Below are 21,328 nucleotides of genomic sequence, written 5' to 3'. Positions count from 1 at the left end.
AACGCGGTGCCCGCAGGCACCAGGTAGCCCGTAAGGACCAGATGAGTAGCCCGCTGGCCTGTTCTAAAAATAGCTCAAATAGCAGCACTTACCAGTGAGCTGCCTCTATTTGTTAAATTGTATTTATTTACTAGCAAGCTGGTCTCGCTTTGCCCGACATTTTTAATTCTAAGAGAGACAAAACTCAAATAGAATTTGAAAATCCAAGAAAATATTTTAAAGACTTGGTCTTCACTTGTTTAAATACATTCATTATTTGTTTTACTTTGCTTCTTATAACTTTCAGAAAGACAATTTTAGAGAAAAAATACAACCTTAAAAATGATTTTAGGATTTTTAAACACATATACCTTTTTACCTTTTAAATTCCTTCCTCTTCTTTCCTGACAATTTAAATCAATGTTCAAGTAAATTTATTTTTTTTATTGTAAAGAATAATAAATACATTTTAATTTAATTCTTCATTTTAGCTTCTGTTTTTTCGACGAAAAATATTTGTGAAATATTTCTTCAAACTTATTATGATTAAAATTCAAAAAAATTATTCTGGCAAATTTAGAAAATCTGTAGAATCAAATTTAAATCTTATTTCAAAGTCTTTTGAATTTCTTTTAAAATTTTTGTTCTGGAAAATCTAGAAGAAATAATGATTTGTCTTTGCTAGAAATATAGCTTGGTCCAATTTGTTATATATTCTAACAAAGTGTAGATTGGATTTTAACCTATTCAAAACATGTCATCAAAATTCTAAAATTAATCTTAATCAGGAAAAATTACTAATGATGTTCCATAAATTATTTTTTTAATTTTTTCAAAAAGATTCGAATTAGCTAGTTTTTCTCTTCTTTTTTTCGGTTGAATTTTGAATTTTAAAGAGTCGAAATTGAAGATTAACTATGTTTCAAAATTTAATTGTCATTTTTTTCGTGTTTTCTCCTCTTTTAAACCGTTCAATTAAGTGTAAATATCATTCATTATTAATAATAACATAGAGTTAAAGGTAAATTGAGCAATTTGGCTATTTCTGGCAATTTATCTAAGTGTGTATCAAACTGGTAGCCCTTCGCATTAATCAGCACCCAAGAAGTAGCTCTTGCTTTCAAAAAGGTTGGTGACCCCTGCTCTAGATGTACGTTGTAATATGTATATGTGCTTTGCTATGGAGGTTTTTTCCCACTCCAGACTGGGCCCCCTTAGGAGCCCAGTCTAGATTGTATTTTTTTACTCATCCTTCCCCAGCATTTTACCTTTTTCCCCATCTTTTACGGGGCGCCTTACCCATCAGCGTTCCTGTTCTGTAACCCTGCACACTGTTTGTTTGTCTGATCTTGAACGGGTTTGTGCTGGAAACAAAGTTTTGTTGTACTTGTGCAATGACAATAAAGACCTATCTATCTTATTTTGGAAAACCTTGTTACATTGTTTAATGCATCCAGCGGGGCATCACAACAAAATTAGGCATAATTATGTGTTAATTCCACGACTGTATATATCGGTATCGGTAAGAGTCGGACAATATCGGAAAATCGGATATTGGCAAAAAAGCCATTACAGTGTTTCACATAAACTGACAAGATACCTGTGGCGATGGGTGCGTGGCTATGGGCGTGGTCACCATGACATCATCGGGTAATTTGCATAATTTACTACAATGATATGATTTTCTCTAAAAAGGCTCAAAAAATGTATACTTACTAATTAATAATAACAGTTTTGTTTTAAACATCCATCCATCCATCCATTTTACAATATAATTACAACAGTTTATGTACATATTTATATACAGATTTGAACAATAAGTTATTCACTGAAATATATTTATTAATTGTGGTTCTTACAAAAAATATATCTTATAAAATATAAAAGCTAAAATGTCTCTTAAAGCTCTGCCCCTTTAATTAGTGCATACTAAATAATTTAACTTTAGCCTACTACTACAACCATATTATTTACCAGCAACATAAAGTGAAACAGAGGCAGAGGTGTCCTGCCACAGTCAGTAACAAATAAACAGAAAACAGTAGTGGTCAAATACAAATAAGGCAACAAGAGAAGTATCCTACACTTCTCTTTTGTAAAGTAAATCTGAACAGCCTATATGGGCATCTACATCAACTACATGATTTGCCTGAGAAGCTGGACAGGACAAAAAAAATTAATAAAATAAAATAATTTTTAAAAAAAATTATTTGTGGCGGACGTAATTCTTTCGTGGCGGGCCGCCACAAATAAATGAATGTGTGGGAAACACTGCATTATCTCTAATTGTAACATTCATCTTAGTTGTAGTTTTCATTACCAAATTTGGAGGCGTTGAAATCGCCATGTAAAATCGCTAATGTTTGGACACCCTGCTTTATAGGAATGCGTGTAAAAAAAAAAAAAAAAGAAGACACTTCCCCAGGAGGACCCAGGTCCAGGTGGGATCTTACCCGGTCTTGAGGCTGACCAGCGCGTCCTGCACGCCCGTCTGGTGGTACTTGGTCATGTACTGGTGCATGTCCGGGTAGTTCTTGCGGATGTTGCGCTCCGTGCTGCCGTTGGGGACCGTCCCGAAGCGGAAGGGCGGGGAATAGGAGTAGGGGCTCTGGAACTGGAGGGGGGGGGGGGGGACCAGAGAGGAGACGAGGTGAGGAACCCGAGTGACGGGAAGAGACAGAGGAGAGGGGGGCAGGAGGCGAGACGCCGAGCGCCGGACTCATCAGTTGTCGTTATCGTCATTGTGAGGCTAGTCTAGCGTGAGGTTCTGCTGACACTGCTCAGTGTGTGTGTGTGTGTGTGTGTGTGTGTGTGTGTGTGTGTGTGTGTGCGCTAAGCTGCCAGTGTTAGCATGGTGACAGTGATGACCAGAGGGGTCAGGTCCTTGCAGCCTTAAGGGGACCCGTCTGGCATGGAAACCAAGATAAACCCAAACTGTGTGTGTGTGTGTGTGTCACCTTCTTGTCAGACAGTCCGGTGACCTGGTCCACAAACTCCTCCTGGATCATGAAGGCGGCCAGGTTGGCGGTGTACGAGGCCAGGAAGATGACGGCGAAGAAGGCCCACACCGACACGATGAACTTACTGGTGGTGCCCTTGGGGTTCTGGACAGGAACTGAGTTGTTGAACACCAGACCCCACAGCAGCCAGACGGCCTTGCCGATGGTGAAGGATGGACCGTGAGGGTCTGAGGGAGAAGACCACTAATGAATCCCCACAGGAAATGACAACAATGTTCATGATCTCCTCCTCTCAATTGTGTTCAGGGGCGGAGCAGAAATGTATTGTCCACTTTTTATTTATTTATTTATTTATTTATTTATTTTTTCATGTTTATTTCGAATATGTAGACAAAACAAAAACAACAAATTTTGAAAAATAACAACAAAAAAGCCATTCAAGAATGAATAACAAAAACCATAATAATAATAATATAAATAGTAATAATAAAAAGCAAAAGAAACAAGAAATGAAAATAAACATTTAATGTAAACATATCCGAAAAGGAGTGAGAAGAAGTAAAAACTTATGTACTCCCACCCCTCTTATTACTTACTGTATGTTTAATAATAATAATAATAATAGTATATAAAACTCCACTCCATCACCTTCATCTTTCCACCCAAGTTCTATTATTGGGTACCGTTTCACCTAAACTCTTACGGTACCATGTTTCGATACCTTCGTTGCACGCGACTTCACGTCCGGTTATAAGCACTTGTATAACGGACTGCCCTTAGGTCAAGTTTCCATGCCAACAAAGCAAGCGTGCCTGATAGAAAGCGCTCAAAAGTAAGGCTCCGTTTTGAAAAAAGAAACAGTAGCTCGTCGCTAATTTACATTGAATATGCCATACACATGCTACTGATCAGCATTAGCAATTTCAACACCGCCAAGTTTTTTTGTTATGACAACTATAACTAAGATGCATGTGTGAGGGGGCGTGGCCTGAGGACCTACAGCAAGGTGGGGTGTGCCGGGGCCGGCTCCGAGATCGGCGACAGGTGCGTAGATGGCCCACCTGGGCGCGTTTATCTAAACACCTGTCACTCTATAAAAGGGCAGCAGCCGGGAAGGAAGAGGTTGGAGAAGTTGGAGTTGTTGACGGTGAAGACAAAACCCGAGCACGAGCACGAGCACGAGCACGAGCACGAGCACGAGCGAGAGCGAGACTGAAACGGAGACGGAGACGAGAGGCGATTGCTGAAAAGCAGAGCGATAAGTTTATTGAAAAATAAACCGAATCACAAAACCGTCAAGCCTGCCATGTCCGGCCTTGGTGGTCCGAAGAACCCGGAGGCGCAAGACCTCCACAGCATGTTACAATCAAACAGCTGTTGTGTAATAAGTACAGTACTTACAGTATTAACACTTTGTGGGGCTCAACAAGAGCTGTGTCTATACACTACTGCCACCTAATGTCTTGGAATTGCAACTGCATGCCACGTCTACTATGTAATACATGTAAATGTCTACTATATAATACATGTAACTGTCAACTATATAATACATTTTAAATGTCTACTATATAATACATGTAGACCGTAGATGGTGAAATTCCAAAATTCCTTGCAATAGCTGGTTGAGAAATGTTGTTCTTAAACTGTTGGACAATTTGATCATGCATTTGTTGACAAAGTGGTGACCCTCGCCCCGTCCTTGTTTGTGAATGACTGAGCATTTCATGGAAGCTGCTTTTATACCCAATCATGGCACCCACCTGTTCCCAATTAGCCTGTTCACCTGTGGGATGTTCCAAATAAGTGTTTGATGAGCATTCCTCAACTTTTCTCAGTCTTTTTTGCCACTTGTGCCAGCTTTTTTGAAACATGTTGCAGGCATCAAATCCCAAATGAGCTAATATTTGCAAAAAATAACAAAGTTTTCCAGTTTGAACGTTAAATATCTTGTCTTTGCAGTCTATTCAATTGAATATAAGTTGAAAAGGATTTGCAAATCATTGTATTCTGTTTTTATTTACTACTTACACCAGTGGTCCCCAACCACCGGGCCGCAGCCCGGTACCGGTCCGCGGCCCAGTACCGGTCCGCGGACCGATTGGTACCGGGCCGCACAAGAAAAATTAAAAAAAAAATATATATATATATATATATATTCTTTTTTTTAATGAAATCAACATAAAAAACACAATATATACATTATATATCAATATAGATCAATACAGTCTGCAGGGATACAGTCCGTAAGCACACATGATTGAATTTATTTATGTAAAAAAAAAATACAAAAATTTATTTTTATTTTTTTTTTACATAATTTTTTTATTTATTTATTTATTTTTTAAACCCCACAAATTTTCAAGCGTTGACCGGTCCGCAGCTACAAAAAGGTTGGGGACCACTGATTTACACAACGTGCCAACTTCACTGGTTTTGGGTTTTGTAATTAAAAAAAAACCCCAAAAAAACAGATGAACACACACATGTAGATTCCTGGGTAAATAAAAGTACAAAAAAAGGTACACCCAGCACTATTGACAATAACAAAACAAAAAATTGCACCTTTCAGGTGTCCAAACTGGAGAATAACTCAAATGAAGTATACAAAATATGTTAAAATGTATGTAAAAATAAAACATAAATAATACAATAATAAATGAATTAAAACATAACATTGAGAAAATAATAGCAATGAATAAAATAGAAAATAACTGAATAAAAATAAATGAACAATTTTGCTTAGGGTCACTACCCCTAACCCTGCAGTGTTTTTGTTGGGGTTTTTTTATACCGAGAATAGAATATGAGTCTGGCAATAAAGAAATATTTTTGGCTCGGAGCGAAGGATGCAAATATTTACTTTAGGGGTCTGAGCTAAAAGCATGTTGGTAAAAGGCTGCGTCAAAGAGATCCAAGACGGGATGAGCAAGCACTTTGGACACAGTCATGAAGGCAACAAGGAACATTTTAGGGGGAACACACTTGTCTCTTTCCCATGAAAAATTGATGAAGTGCAACAACGGTAGGCTGATCACTTTTTTTGGGGGATTGAAAGTGAGGCAATTGCTGCGACAGTAAAATGGTTCTTACTTGAAAAGTTAGAAAAGTCCCATTTCGATGTTCTCTGACCTATTTTGGTGTCCATGGATGTTCTCCTTCTGGTTATTGTTCTTCAGGCTTTCAATTGATCGCTCGTGGACTGTTCAGTTTGTCTCAGAAGACGTTTTGTCTCTGATCTGAGCAGGCTTCACAGATCTACATTGCTTGGATCTAGTCTGAACCCAGACTATGTATTCTCTATTTCAGGGGCTCCCAAAATGTTTGCCTCCAAGGGCCAAAGTAAAAATGTTCCAACGGTCCAAACAGCGATTTTGACCATGCAAAACAGCACCGTGAGTAAGGAATTCATGCTCATGCCGCCATATATAAATACGAGGTAGTAGAGCTGGTCAGGTTCAGTAGATGGCAACTTGTTACACTGTAAAAAAATAACATCGATAGATTTTACGGTAAAAGAAATAAACAAAACCTGGCAGTTCAGTCACCCGAACTTTACCATAAAATTTGGGTTGTTTTTTTTTTTTACACCAAATGACTGTGAATTGAAAAACCGTACCACTGTTTTCTCGGGGCATTCAATCGATCGCAACTGGACTGTTCAGTTTGTCTTAGAGGGCGTTTCACCTTTCATCCAAGTAGGCTTCATTAGTACCAATATTTGGGGTTTTGGCAACAGCCGCTAGACTAGATCTGACCAATCTAAGTCTAAGACTAGATCTGACTAATCTAAGTCTAAGGCTAGATCGGACTCATCTAAGTCTAAGACTAGATCTGACTAATCAAAGTCTAAGACTAGATCTTACCAATTTAAGTCTAAGACTAGATCTGACTAATCTAAGTCTAAGGCTAGATCGGACTCATCTAAGTCTAAGACTAGATCTGACTAATCTAAGTCTAAGACTAGATCTGACCAAACTAAGTCCAAGGCTAGATCGGACTCATCTAAGGCTAAGACTAGATCTGACTAATCAAAGTCTAAGACTAGATCTGACCAATCTAAGTCTACATCTGACTCATCTAAGTCTAAGACTAGATCTGACTAATCTAAGTCTATAGACTAGATCTGACCAATTTAAGTCTAAGACTAGATCTGACTAATCTAAGTCTAAGACTAGGTCTGACCAATATTAGTTTAAAAATAGTTCTGACCAATCTAAGTCAAGACTAGATCTGACCAATCTAATTCTAAGACTAGATCTGACTAATCTAAGTCTCAGACTATATCAGACCAATCTTAGTTTAAAAATAGTTCTGACCAATCTAAGTCTAAGACTAGATCTGACCAATCTATATCTAAGACTAGATCTGACCAATCTAAGTCCAAGACAAGATCTGACCTATTTAAGTCCAAGACTAGATCTGACCAATCTTAGTTTAAAAATAATTCTGACCAATCTAAGTCTAAACTAGATCTGACCAATCTAAGTCTAAGACTAGATCTGACTAATCTAAGTCTAAAACTATATCTTACCAATCTTAGTTTAAAAATAGTTCTGACCAATCTAAGTCTAAGACTAGATCTGACTAATCTAAGTCTCAGACTATATCAGACCAATCTTAGTTTAAAAATAGTTCTGACCAATCTAAGTCTAAGACTAGATCTGACCAATCTATATCTAAGACTAGATCTGACCAATCTAAGTCCAAGACAAGATCTGACCTATTTAAGTCCAAGACTAGATCTGACTAATCTAAGTCTAAAACTATATCTTACCAATCTTAGTTTAAAAATAGTTCTGACCAATCTAAGTCTAAGACTAGATCTGACTAATCTAAGTCTCAGACTATATCTGACCAATCTTAGTTTAAAAATAGTTCTGACCAATCTAAGTCTAAGACTAGATCTGACCAATCTATATCTAAGACTAGATCTGACCAATCTAAGTCTAAGACTATATCTGACCTATTTAAGTCTAAAACTAGATCTGACTAATCTAAGTCTAAGAATAGATATGACCAATCTTAGTTTAAAAATAGTTCTGACCAATCTAAGTCTAAGACTAGATCTGACAAATCTTAGTTTAAAAATAGTTCTGACCAATCTAAGTCTAAGACTAGATCTGACAAATCTTAGTTTAAAAATAGTTCTGACCAATCTAAGTCTAAGACTAGATCTGACCAATCTAAGTCTAAGACTAGATCTGACAAATGTAAGTCTAAGACTAGATCTGGCCAATCCAAGTACACCACGTGCAATAAAGGTATCCAAAAATGGCACCGTTTGACTTTAGGTGAGTCGATACCTGGTAGTACCGACGGAATTCGGTCAGAGCCTATAAAAGTACAGAATTTGGCACGCGTCACTAAAAAATATGTTACATTTCTTAATATATCACAAAATTCAGGTTTGAATTGACTTTTGATGTATAGGAAGTGTGTTTTTGTACATTTGACCCTAATTAGAGTCTTGGAGTTGGTCCATTCAAATCTGCCAAAACTCAGTTTTTCCCGGTAAAATACCATATTTTACTCTTCTTTTTCTTGCTATGTCAACTGAGTCCAAACCTAACAGCGACCTTTGACATCAATTGAAATCAAGTTTCAAATCAAGGACAACAGCATCTCAAAAGGTGTTTGATATAAGAAAAAAACAAAGGACTAGTGCAGCTCAAAGACTTCTATGGAAAGGAAACAACAAGGATTCAGATTTCCCTCGCCCGGACGCGGGTCACCGGGGCCCCCCTCCGGAGCCAGGCCCGGAGTTGGGGCACGATGGCGAGCGCCTGGTGGCCGGGCCTGTCCCCATGGGGCCCGGCCGGGCACAGCCCGAAGAGGCAACGTGGGTCCCCCCTCCAATGGGCTCACCACTCATGGGAGGGGCCATAGAGGTCGGGTGCTTTGTGAGCTGGGCGGAAGCCGAAGGCAGGGCACCTGGCGGTCCGATCCTCGGCTACATAAGCTAGCTCTTGGGATGTGGAACGTCACCTCGCTGGGGGGGAAGGAGCCTGAGCTTGTGCGCGAGGTAGAGAAGTTCCGGATGGATATAGTCGGACTCACCTCGACACACAGCAAGGGCTCTGGAACCAGTTCTCTCGAGAGGGGCTGGACTCTCTTCCACACTGGCGTTGCACGCAGTGAGAGGCGACGAGCTGGGGTAGCAATTCTTGTTGCCCCCCGACTCAAAGCCTGCACGTTGGAGTTCAACCCGGTGGACGAGAGGGTAGCCTCCCTCTGCCTTCGGGTGGGGGGACGGGTCCTGACTGTTGTTTGTGCTTACGCACCAAACAGCAGTTCAGAGTACCCACCCTTTTTGGATACACTCGAGGGAGTACTGGAAAGTGCTCCCCCGGGTGATTCCCTTGTCCTACTGGGTGACTTCAACGCTCATGTTGGCAACGACAGTGAAACCTGGAGAGGTGTGATTGGGAAGAATGGCCGCCCGGATCTGAACCCGAGTGGTGTTTTGTTATTGGACTTTTGTGCTCGTCACAGATTGTCCATAACGAACACCATGTTCAAGCATAAGGGTGTCCATATGTGCACTTGGCACCAGGACACCCTAGGCCGCAGTTCCATGATCGACTTTGTAGTTGTGTCATCGGATTTGCGGCCTCATGTTTTGGACCCTCTGGTGAAGAGAGGGGCGGAGCTTTCTACCGATCACCACCTGGTGGTGAGTTGGCTGCGATGGTGGGGGAGGATGCCGGACAGACCTGGCAGGCCCAAACGCATTGTGAGGGTCTGCTGGGAACGTCTGGCAGAGTCTCCTGTCAGAGAGAGTTTCAATTCCCACCTCCGGAAGAACTTTGAACATGTCACGAGGGAGGTGCTGGACATTGAGTCCGAGTGGACCATGTTCCGCACCTCTATTGTCGAGGCGGCTGATTGGAGCTGTGGCCGCAAGGTAGTTGGTGCCTGTCATGGCGGTAATTCTAGAACCCGTTGGTGGACACCGGCGGTGAGGGATGCCGTCAAGCTGAAGAAGGAGTCCTATCGGGTTCTTTTGGCTCATGGGACTCCGGAGGCAGCAGACAGGTACAGACAGGCCAAGCGGTGTGCGGCTTCAGCGGTCGCGGAGGCAAAAACTGGGACATGGGAGGAGTTCGGCGAGGCCATGGAAAATGACTTCCGGACGGCTTCGAAGCGATTCTGGACCACCATCCGCCGCCTCAGGAAGGGGAAGCAGTGCACTGTCAACACAGTGTATGGTGCGGATGGTGTTCTGCTGACCTCGACTGCGGATGTTGTGGATCGGTGGAGGGAATACTTCGAAGACCTCCTCAATCCCACCGACACGTCTTCCTATGAGGAAGCTGCCTGGGGAATCTGTGGTGGGCTCTCCTATTTCTGGGGCTGAGGTTGCTGAGGTAGTTAAAAAGCTCCTCGGTGGCAAGGCCCCGGGGGTGGATGAGATCCGCCCGGAGTTCCTTAAGGCTCTGGATGCTGTGGGGCTGTCTTGGTTGACAAGACTCTGCAGCATCGCGTGGACATCGGGGGCGGTACCTCTGGATTGGCAGACCGGGGTGGTGGTTCCTCTCTTTAAGAAGGGGAACCGGAGGGTGTGTTCCAGCTATCGTGGGATCACACTCCTCAGCCTTCCCGGTAAGGTCTATTCGGGTGTACTGGAGAGGAGGCTACGCCGGATAGTCAAACCTCGGATTCAGGAGGAACAGTGTGGTTTTCGTTCTGGTCGTGGAACTGTGGACCAGCTCTATACTCTCGGCAGGGTTCTTGAGGGTGCATGGGAGTTTGCCCAACCAGTCTACATGTGCTTTGTGGACTTGGAGAAGGCATTCGACCGTGTCCCTCGGGAGGTCCTGTGGGGAGTGCTCAGAGAGTATGGGGTATCGGACTGTCTGATTGTGGCTGTCCGGTCCCTGTACAATCAGTGTCAGAGCTTGGTCCACATTGCCGGCAGTAAGTCGGACACGTTTCCAGTGAGGGTTGGACTCCGCCAAGGCTGCCCTTTGTCACCGATTCTGTTCATAACTTTTATGGACAGAATTTCTAGGCGCAGTCAAGGCGTTGAGGGGATCCGGTTTGGTGGCTGCAGGATTAGGTCTCTGCTTTTTGCAGATGATGTGGTCCTGATGGCTTCATCTGGCCAGGATCTTCAGCTCTCACTGGATCGGTTCGCAGCCGAGTGTGAAGCGACTGGGATGAGAATCAGCACCTCCAAGTCCGAGTCCATGGTTCTTGCCCGGAAAAGGGTGGAGTGCCATCTCCGGGTTGGGGAGGAGACCCTGTCCCAAGTGGAGGAGTTCAAGTACCTAGGAGTCTTGTTCACGAGTGAGGGAAAAGGGGATCGTGAGATCGACAGGCGGATCGGTGCGGCGTCTTCAGTAATGCGGACGCTGTATTGGTCCGTTGTGGTGAAGAAGGAGCTGAGCCGGAAGGCAAAGCTCTCAATTTACCGGTCGATCTACGTTCCTATCCTCACTTATGGTCATGAGCTTTGGGTCATGACCGAAAGGACAAGATCACGGGTACAGGCGGCCGAAATGAGTTTCCTCCGCCGGGTGGCGGGGCTCTCCCTTAGAGATAGGGTGAGAAGCTCTGCCATCCGGGGGGAGCTCAAAGTAAAGCCACTGCTCCTCCACATCGAGAGGAGCCAGATGAGGTGGTTCGGGCATCTGGTCAGGATGCCACCCGAACGCCTCCCTCGGGAGGTGTTTAGGGCACGTCCAACCGGTAGGAGGCCACGGGGAAGACCCAGGACACGTTGGGAAGACTATGTCTCCCGGCTGGCCTGGGAACGCCTCGGGATCCCCCGGGAGGAGCTGGACGAAGTGGCTGGGGAGAGGAAAATCTGGGCTTCCCTGCTTAGGCTGCTGCCCCCGCGACCCGACCTCGGATAAGCGGAAGAAGATGGATGGTTGGATGGATAGTGCAGCTTGGAGTGCACGGGAAGCATAGTGGAAGCAATCACAGGACATAACTAAACAACCTAATAGAATGCTAGCAGTAAGCCACAGTTTACACACAGGCAAGCAACCTAAAGATGCTGCATAACAAAAAGTAACAAAAAGTGGATTCAAGAAAATAAGAGCGCTGGACAGGAACTAACGCTGAACATGGCAAAACCCAGATACCAGACTACACTGCCAAGCAGGGCGTGACAGTCTGCCTGTTTTCTATAAAGACTAAAAAAAGAAGGGGTTCAAATCTGCCAGAGCGTGCAAAGAAAGGAATAAAGGAAGCAGAGCAAATTTGCGAGGAGAACTCCTTTAAAGTAGCAGTAGAATAGACAAACAAGTTTTCACTATATTGAGGCTATTATCATATATATTTGATTTATGACACCAAAAGACTTACGCAGTTTGCGAATAAAAAGATATGATCAAAATAGTATCAATCTCAAGGAAAAATAGAACCTGGCACCTTTCATTTTTGAGCCAAAAAACAAAGAGGATGAGCAATAAGTTTCAAAAGCCGAGTGCTAAACGGGTGTAGCTTTATTGTGACACCATAGCGTTAGCAGCATTGCTCGGTGCTCAACATACAAACTAACCATAATAAAACAAACACTTAGTGTAATAGTTCCACTCTCGCTGGTGTCAGAATAATTGTATCTAAGTTATCACAAAACGTTGTGTTACATTGCGTTCAGTTCGCCCTGCGAGAGGACAAAAGCTGTCTTTGATCCTACCAAGCAAAAGGCTTGTAAAACTCCACTGTGTACGATGGGAAGCGACATGAAGGCGTCGGTTTCTTTCTTCTATTGTAATCCACAGGAAGATTCCTGACACCCCTCCAGGCACCATTTTCTTTGAACTGTTTTGTGATAAGAGCGATGGCTGTTTACGACCCCCCTCCCTTAGAAACAGCTGTTGCCATGTAAGCAGGGAAAGTCCAAATAAAAGAGGAGACGTATACAATCTTTCGCCAGAGCGTGGTGGAGACTGTTCAAGAGTACAGCCCAGACGTTTCTCCTCATTGAGCCAAATGTAATTCGGTCTCTGTTTAATTCCTTGCTTCTTGTCTTGTTTAATAGATGTCAGCAGTGTTTGAACCTGACAGCTGGGATGTCGACCGACGGGACGCTCACATAATTCCGTTTAGATAAAGATTCAATCGCAATCGTCGTTTTTTTTTCTTCTATTGTAATCCACGGGAAGATTTTGTCTTGACCCGAGATCTACAAAAGCGGAGAGGAAGCAGGGCCTGACTCCCCTCCAGGCACCTTTTCTTTTAACTGTTTTATGATAAGGGCGATGGCTGTTTATGACCCCCCCTCCCTTAGATACAGCTGTTGCTATGTAATCAGGGAAAGTCCAAATAAAAGAGGAGACGTACAATCTTTCGTCAGAGCGTGGTGGAGACTGTACAAGAGTACAGCCCAGACGTTTCTCCTCACTGAGCCAAATTTTATTCTGTCTCTGTTTAATTCCTTGCTTCTTGTCTTGTTTAATAGATGTCAGCAGTGTTTGAACCTGACAGCTGGGATGTCGACCGACGGGATAAATGACTGCGACACGCGTAATTTGGTGTCTTTTTTGCCATCTCGGGGGACCTGAAAGTGGACCAGCCTGTCGGTCCATGGCCACATTTGTTTACTAGCAGGTGAGAGATGCATGAGTTATTATTTACAATTTACTTTTAGCAAGTTTGAGACCAAGCAGAAGTGGCCGTCGTCTCAGTCTGTCAACAATAGCAGAGCAAGCTAGCATTAGCTCACTGCTATCAATGCGTTGCTAAAATAGTCCGTCTGCGTTAGCACTTATAATAACAATAACAGTCATATTTGGTTACATTTCAGGTCACGACATGTAAATGGGGTATTGCTGGCGCCTTTTTTGATGTTTTAGACAGGGTGTAATGAGCACAACAGCAACGCCCATCTGTTGACTCATCTATCCATTTTCTACCGCTTGTCCCTTTCGGGGTCGCGGGGGGTGCTGTAGCCTATCTCAGCTGCATTACTCAATCAATCAATCAATCAATGTTTATTTATATAGCCCTAAATCACAAGTGTCTCAAAGGGATGCACAAGCCACAACGACATCCGCGGTACAGAACCCACATAAGGGCAAGGAAAAACTCACAACCCCAATGGGACGTCGATGTGAATGACTATGAGAAACCTTGGAGAGGACCGCATATGTGGGTGACCCCCCGATTACATGGCAACATCTGTTTCTAAGGGAGGGGGGTCGTAAACAGCCATCGCCCTTATCACAAATACTCAATTGTTAGATATTTATTTACGATTTAGAATGCACGTTCTTGTCTTACATAAGGATTGTGAATGATAGGCAGCCAACGTTTTCATATTTCCAGTATGACTGATCTAATAATGGTAAATGGTAAATGGGTTATACTTGTATGGCGCTTTTCTACCTTCAAGGTACTCAAAGCGCTTAGACACTATTTATACATTCACACACACATTCACACACTGATGGCGGGAGCTGCCATGCAAGGGTGAAGTGTCTTGCTCAAGGACACAACGGACGTGACGAGGTTGGTAGAAGGTGGGGATTGAACCAGGAACCCTCAGGATGCTGGCACGGCCACTCTCCCAAGTGCGCCATGCCGTCCCCAATATCAATGTTATAAAAAAATATTTACGTATTTTAGGTATTTCACATCAAATATTCCACTGTAATGTGTTCTGAGGAGAAAATATGGCATATTTTGTGTTTTTGCCATATAAAATAAGGGTTTATTTGGGAAAAAAAAAAGGCATAAAATATAACAAAAAACATAACAAAATAATAAATAATAATAATAATAACTTATAGATCTAAAGTTGATTTAGAAACTAAATATTGTATGACTTTTTTTTTTTTAACACTTTTATGAGGGGCCATTTTGGATCCCCAATTGTCATTGCTCAATGTTATTAAAAAAATATTGAAGTATTTAAGGTATTTCACATCCAATATTCCACTTTAAAATATTCTGGGGAGAAAATATTGCATATTTTGTGTTTTTGCCATTTAAAAAAAGGGTTTATTTGACAAAAAAAAAGGAATAAAATAAAACAAAAAACTTAAAATAATAAATAATAAAAATAACTTATACATTTGTAGATCTAAAGTTGATTTAGAGACTTAAATGTTGAAAGCTACGAACAATGGGAAACCGGGCTTTCTGCTCCGCCGCTCCCAGTCTGTGGAACGCTCTCCCTGACCACCTGAGGGCACCACAGACTGTGGATGCTTTTAAAAAAGGCTTAAAAACCCTTCTTCTTTTTTTAATCATGTTTGTTCATTTAATCGATGTATTTGTAGATATTACTTTGTTTTTTTTGTTGTTTCTTTCTTTTTTTGAGGGGCGGGGGTGGGTGGTATGGGTGGGATACAAACAAAAATATTTTGACATTTAGGGCAGACAACAGATATATGATTTATGTGAATATGATGTAATGGGTAGGAATGTCTGATGGTGGATGTCAATAAAAATCAAATGAAAAAAAAACCCCTTCTTTTTAAAAAAGCCTTTTTTTTTAGATATATGCATACTAGTTGGAGCTATTTGGCTGTTCTAGTTTTTATTTTTATTTATTTTTTGTTATCTTTTTATTTTTTATTTTTTATTTTTTTTAATACACTGTAGCACTTTGAGGTTGTTTACTCAATGTAAAGTGCTTTTTACAAATAAAATATATTATTATTATTATTATTATTAAAGCAAAAAATTGAATTTTAGTGGGATTTTTTTTTTGAACTGTCATTGTTCAAAAATAATAATGAATCTGCGGTCCCCCTCAAGGTTTCTCATTGTCATCCCATTGGGTTGAGTTTTTTCTTGCCTTGATGTGGGATCTAATATGGTCAGAGTGCAGAAATGTTGACGTAGAATCTGCAGAAATTGCAGAAGATATTCAAAGGGGAGTATTCAAAATTGCCGACTGAATTTGTGGCATTTTGTGATGTTCAGACGGTACTTTCACATACTTTGCCGATTGTAAACACAACTGGATGCGGTTTAATGCAGTCTTTCTCAAACTGCGGCACGTGTACCACTAGTGGTACGCGAAAGAATCACCGAATTAAATATTCAAACACAGTGTTACTGTTCAAACTGTGTGTAATGTTACAGGGCCGAAAATATTAAACAACCTCTGCTTTGGTTTTTAATGCATACTTAGGCCTACTACGGTACTACTGGTCATTATAATAATAATAATAATAAATAATAATAGATTTTATTTGTAAAAAGCACTTTACATTGAGCAAACAACCTCAAAGTGCTACAGTGTATTGAAAAAAAAAAAAAAAAAAAAAAGATAATAAAAAATAAATAATAATATTAATAAAATTAAAAAAAATAAAAATAATAAAAATAAAAACTAGAACAGCCTAATAGCTAGAACTAGTATGCATATATCTATAAAAAATTATGTTGGTATTCGGAGGGCCAAGTGCCACCACAATGACAACCGAGCAAATAAGGTCAGTTTTCCTTTTCCGTTACGCTGCTACTTTAAATCAAATTAGTCTAAAAATAGAAACGTCTAATCGACTCCGGGCTCGTCTCAGCGTTGCGTCGACGCTTTGGGAGAGTATTAGCATCGCTAACTTGCCAAAAGTCGGCATAACAATAGCTCAATTCCCACGCTTTGCCACGCCTGTGTGTGTGTGTGTGTGTGTGTTGTGTGTGTGTGTGTGTGTGTGTATACCTTTGCCTTGGGCCAAGTTGCGGTTGAAGCCCAGCGGGGAGACGAACTCAAAAAGGAAGACAGCGATGGCCGTGACGATGAGCAGCATCACAAACATCATCACCCAAACAGAGGCGCTGAAGGGCTCTGGGAGGGTGGAGAGGTGGGGGCGGGGGGTGGGGGGGTTGTTTATGATGGAGAAGAAGAAGACGAGAAGGAGGACATGACAGAGGGAGTGAGGAGGAAGGAGGGAAAGGAGAGTTAGTCACAGTAGTTTTGACGGAGCACATTTCCATATTTCTTATTACCCCACTGAAGGAGTGTGTGTGTGTGTGTGTGTGTGTGTGTGTGTGTGTGTGTGTGTGTGTGTGTGTGTGTGTGTGTGTGTGTGTGTGTGTGTGTGTGTGTGTGTTCTTGTATCTCTACCGTTCTTGAGACATCAACAAGGAAAAGTAGCTTCCATATGAGGAGGTGTGAACAAGTTAGGACCAAAGTCATGGTCCCAATAACATTGCATCTAATAGAGAATGTCTCATTTGCACCCCCTGGTGGTGAAATCTATCAAAATTAGGGTGGTCCCAAAAAGGAGGGATTTTTCAAATTGACTGTGTGTCGCTTTTAAAAGTGCTCCAACTCTGGTCAACATATGAAATAACAAGTGTGTGTAAGAAATTGAAATGCGCCCCCTTGATAATCATAATTTTGCCACGTAAAATTTCGATTATTATTATAATGTTGCCAAAATTGTAAAATGTTGTTATAAAATTGTGACTTTTGTCGAGTAAATTTACGACTCTTCATAAAATTGCCAAAATTTTAAGCTTTTTCTTGTAAAATTGCGACTTATCGAGTAAAATTCCAACTTTGATCATAATATTGCACAAATGTTCAGATTTCTTGTAAAATTTTGACCAAAATGTATTAAAAAATATAAAAATTTATATAGCGACATACTATAATAATACTTTGAGTCTGCCTTGTGTATGAAAAGCGCTATACAAATAAAGTTGCCTTGCCTTGCCCTTGCCTATAATAATGTGAAGTAAATAATGAAGATTAAAAACCAATTACAAACAAAAAATATATATATTTTTTTTTTTTACCAAAAGCAGTCTTTTTCTCACAATGTGTCGACTTTTTTTGTTATAAAATTGCGAACGATTTCTCATATTCTTTCTGCTTCTGTAATATTGCAATATTTTCGCGTAAAATAATTACTTTTTTTAATGTAAAATGATGACTTTTTCCATGCAAAATGGCGACATTTGTCATATAAAATTCAGACTTTTATCACAATATTGCCAATTTTTTTGTTGTTCTTGTAAAACAGTGACATTTTTTTGAGTGAAATGATGACTTTTGGCATACATTTGCCAAGTAAAATTCCGATTATTATAATATTGCCAACATTTTTAAGTTTTCGTATAAAATTGTGACTTTTGTCGAGTAAAATTACGACTCTTTTCATAAAATTGCCAAAATGTTACGCTTTTTCTTGTAAAATTGCGACTGTTACCGAGTAAAATCCCAACTCTAATCATAATATTCCACAAATGTTCAGTATTTCTTGAAAAATTTTGACTTGGGTTGAGTAAAATTACGACTTTTATTATAATACTTCCAAAATTCTGTTTTTCCTAGTCAAATTGTGACCTTTTTCTTATGAAATTCCAACTCATTTTTCACAACAAGCTTGTTTATATTAGCATAGTATGTATATATTATTAATGTTGTAAACACACTTCTTTATATACCTAGAAAGGGTGGTCCTAAAGAGGTAGGCATTTTTCGGAGGTCTCAAGAAGGTAAGAATTACAAGATTGTGTGTGTGTGTGTGTGTTCTTGTATTTATATCCTTTTCTACCCTTCTATTTTTATCCTTCTTGAGACACCACAAGAAAAGTACCTTCCATATGTTAGGAGCGAACTAATGTTCCCAATACGAAAAACCATTGCATCTAATAGAGAGCCAAATACTAGAGTCCGTGAACATTGCTCCAAAGTCAGGATTTTTTGTTGATTTAATGTGCATACAAAAGTAAACATTGACATGTGCAAAGGCAGCAATATATGATAAAACAAGACAGCAGCTAAAGAAGGACTTCCCTATTCATCCCCGAAAAAACCCGCCAGGTGAACAAGCTGATTTTACGACTTCCTGTGCTGACGTAAGACAACCCGCGTCCCATATGTGACCATAGGATGAACAAATACACTACGGTACTAAGACTATAGTGGCCATTAACAGTTAGCTTCTACAGCTGGGTTGCCCAAAGTGCGGCACAGGGGCCATCTGTGGCCCGTGACTCCTTTGTCATCGGCCTTAAGCACATTACAAAAAACAAAAAATAGAGATCTCCTTTGCACCCCCTGGTGGTGAAATCTATTAAAATTAGGGGTGGTCCCAAAAAGAGGATTTCTCAAATTGACTGTGTGTCGGTTTTAAAAGTGCTCCCCCTCTGGTCAACATATGAAATAACAAGTGTGTGTAAGAAATTGAAATGCGCCACCCTTTGGCCAAAATTTATTAAAAAAGATAAATTAAAATGTCATACTTGCCAACCTCTCCGATTTTCCCCGGGAGAATCCCGAATTTCAGTGCCCCTCCCGAAAATCTCCCGGGCAAACCATTCTCCCGAATTTCACCCGATTTCCACCCGGACAACAATATCGGGGGCGTGCCTTGAAGGCACTGCCTTTAGCGTCCTCTACAACCTGCCGTCACGCCCGCTTTTCCTCCATACAAACAGCGTGCCGGCCCAGTCACATAATATATGCGGCTTTTACACACACATAAGTGAATGCCACGCATAGTTGGTCAACAGCCATACAGGTCACACTGAGGGTCGCCGTATAAACAACTTGAACACTGTTACTAATATGCGCCACACTGTGAACCCACACCGAACAAGAATGACAAAGCGGGGGTGCATATTGTAGCGTACCGGAGGAGTTAGCGCTGCAAGGAGGTTCTGGGTATTTGTTCTGTTGTGTTTATGTTGTGTTACCGTAACACAACCCCGCCCACCCCATCTCCCGAATTTGGTTGTCTCAAGGTTGGCAAGTATGAAATATGTATATACTGTAGAGACATACTGTAATAACTTGAAGTAAATAATGAAGAATAAAAACCAATAAACAAAAAATAAAATAAATAAAAAGACTAAAAGCTTACCTTTTTTTATATTTACATAGTTTGCATATATTATTAATGTTTTAAATACGAATCTTTATATATCTAGAGACATGGAGAGGAGCCAGATGAGGTGGTTCGGGCATCTGGTCAGGATGCCACCCGAACGCCTCCCTAGGGAGGTGTTTCGGGCTCGTCCGACCGGTAGGAGGCCACGGGGAAGACCCAGGACACGTTGGAAGACTATGTCTCCCGGCTGGCCTGGGAACGCCTCGGGATCCCCCGGGAAGAGCTGGACGAAGTGGCTGGGGAGAGGGAAGTCTGGGCTTCCCTGCTTAGGCTGCTGCCCCCCGTCGACCCGACCTCGGATAAGCGGAAGAAGATGGATGGATGGATATATCTAGAAAGGGTGGTCCTAAAGAAGTTGGCATTTTTGAGAGGTCTCAAGAAGGTAAACAATACAAGAATGTGTGTGTGTGTGTGGTGTGTGTGTGTGTGTGTGTGTGTGTGTGTGTGTGTGTGTGTGTGTGTGTGTGTGTGTGTGTGTGTGTGAAGGGTAAAGTGGAGGGGAGGGGGACTCTTGATGAAACCAGAATGATCTGATGTGCCCCCCTGTATGTGTGTGTGTGTGTGTGTGTGTGTGTGGTCGCGTTGCAGGGCACGAGTCGCACGAGCATCAGGAAAGCCAGACAAAAGTGTGTGTGTGTGTGTGTGTGTGTGTGTGTGTGTGTGTGTGTGTGTGTGTGTGTGTGTGTGTGTTAAGTATGTGACTGCCAGGGTTAGCCAACCCTGAGAGATTGTAGCGCTGAGTTGCCTCTAATATGAGCGCCAGAGATACTGAACCGTCACTGATACCCTGGCCTGTCCTGCACACACACACACACACACACACACACACACACACACACACACACACACACACACACACACACACACACACACACACACACACACACACACACACACACAGAGCATTGACCCTGATTGCAGCACATCAAGTACATGCGTGCGGGCATCAAACACACTGACGCAAGGCTTAATGCGCGGCGACCAACACACGCACCGCCGCCCCCTCCCGCCCTGGCCTGGCCCCACAAGACATGAGAGCGGCGGCGGCGGCGGCGGCGGCGTGAGGAGGACGGCGCTCCCGCAAAAAAAAAAAACCCCAGCCGGCACGCTCCGTTGCGCACAGGGTGCGGAGGCCCGAAAAAAGGCGAGCGTCAGAACTTGCGCCTGAATAAAACATTCCGCTTCACGAGCGAGATCATGCCGGGACCAGACGGGACGGCTTGGGAGGCGGGGCAAAAGGAGCGTCGGGTTACCGAGGAATGCGGACGGGGAGACGGTGCCGTTGCTACGCGACACCATCACGCTGATGCCGGTTCTTCTACGAAGGGCACGGAGAAGTCGATGGCCTCCGACCTCTCCTCGTTGATGGTCAGGGAGCCGACGGCCATCACGGCTTTCTTGTACACCACCTGGGTGGACAGAGGAGGGGCGTGGTCAGTCACAAATAATGGTATAATGAAATGGCGCCCCCTTTGGAGAATGCCATTGTAAGACAAGCGAGCGTGCATGTAATACAGGGGCTCTCTACCTTTTTGACCTCCAGGCCTAACTTTTCCACTACCATTGAAATATTAACAAAAT

At 42.1% G+C, this 21,328-nt stretch overlaps 1 pseudogene; it reads right to left on the bottom strand.

Annotated features, from left to right (window-relative positions):
• LOC133634278 (glutamate receptor ionotropic, NMDA 2A-like) overlaps nt 1-21,328 on the bottom strand; it is a 54,597-nt pseudogene that overhangs the window by 29,218 nt on the left and 4,051 nt on the right.

This window comes from Entelurus aequoreus, linkage group LG18 (assembly GCF_033978785.1).
Source record: "Entelurus aequoreus isolate RoL-2023_Sb linkage group LG18, RoL_Eaeq_v1.1, whole genome shotgun sequence".
NCBI classification, from domain to species: Eukaryota; Metazoa; Chordata; class Actinopteri; order Syngnathiformes; family Syngnathidae; genus Entelurus; species Entelurus aequoreus.
The sequence above is the reverse complement of the archived record's forward strand: the minus strand, read 5'-3'. Positions and strand labels throughout refer to the sequence as shown.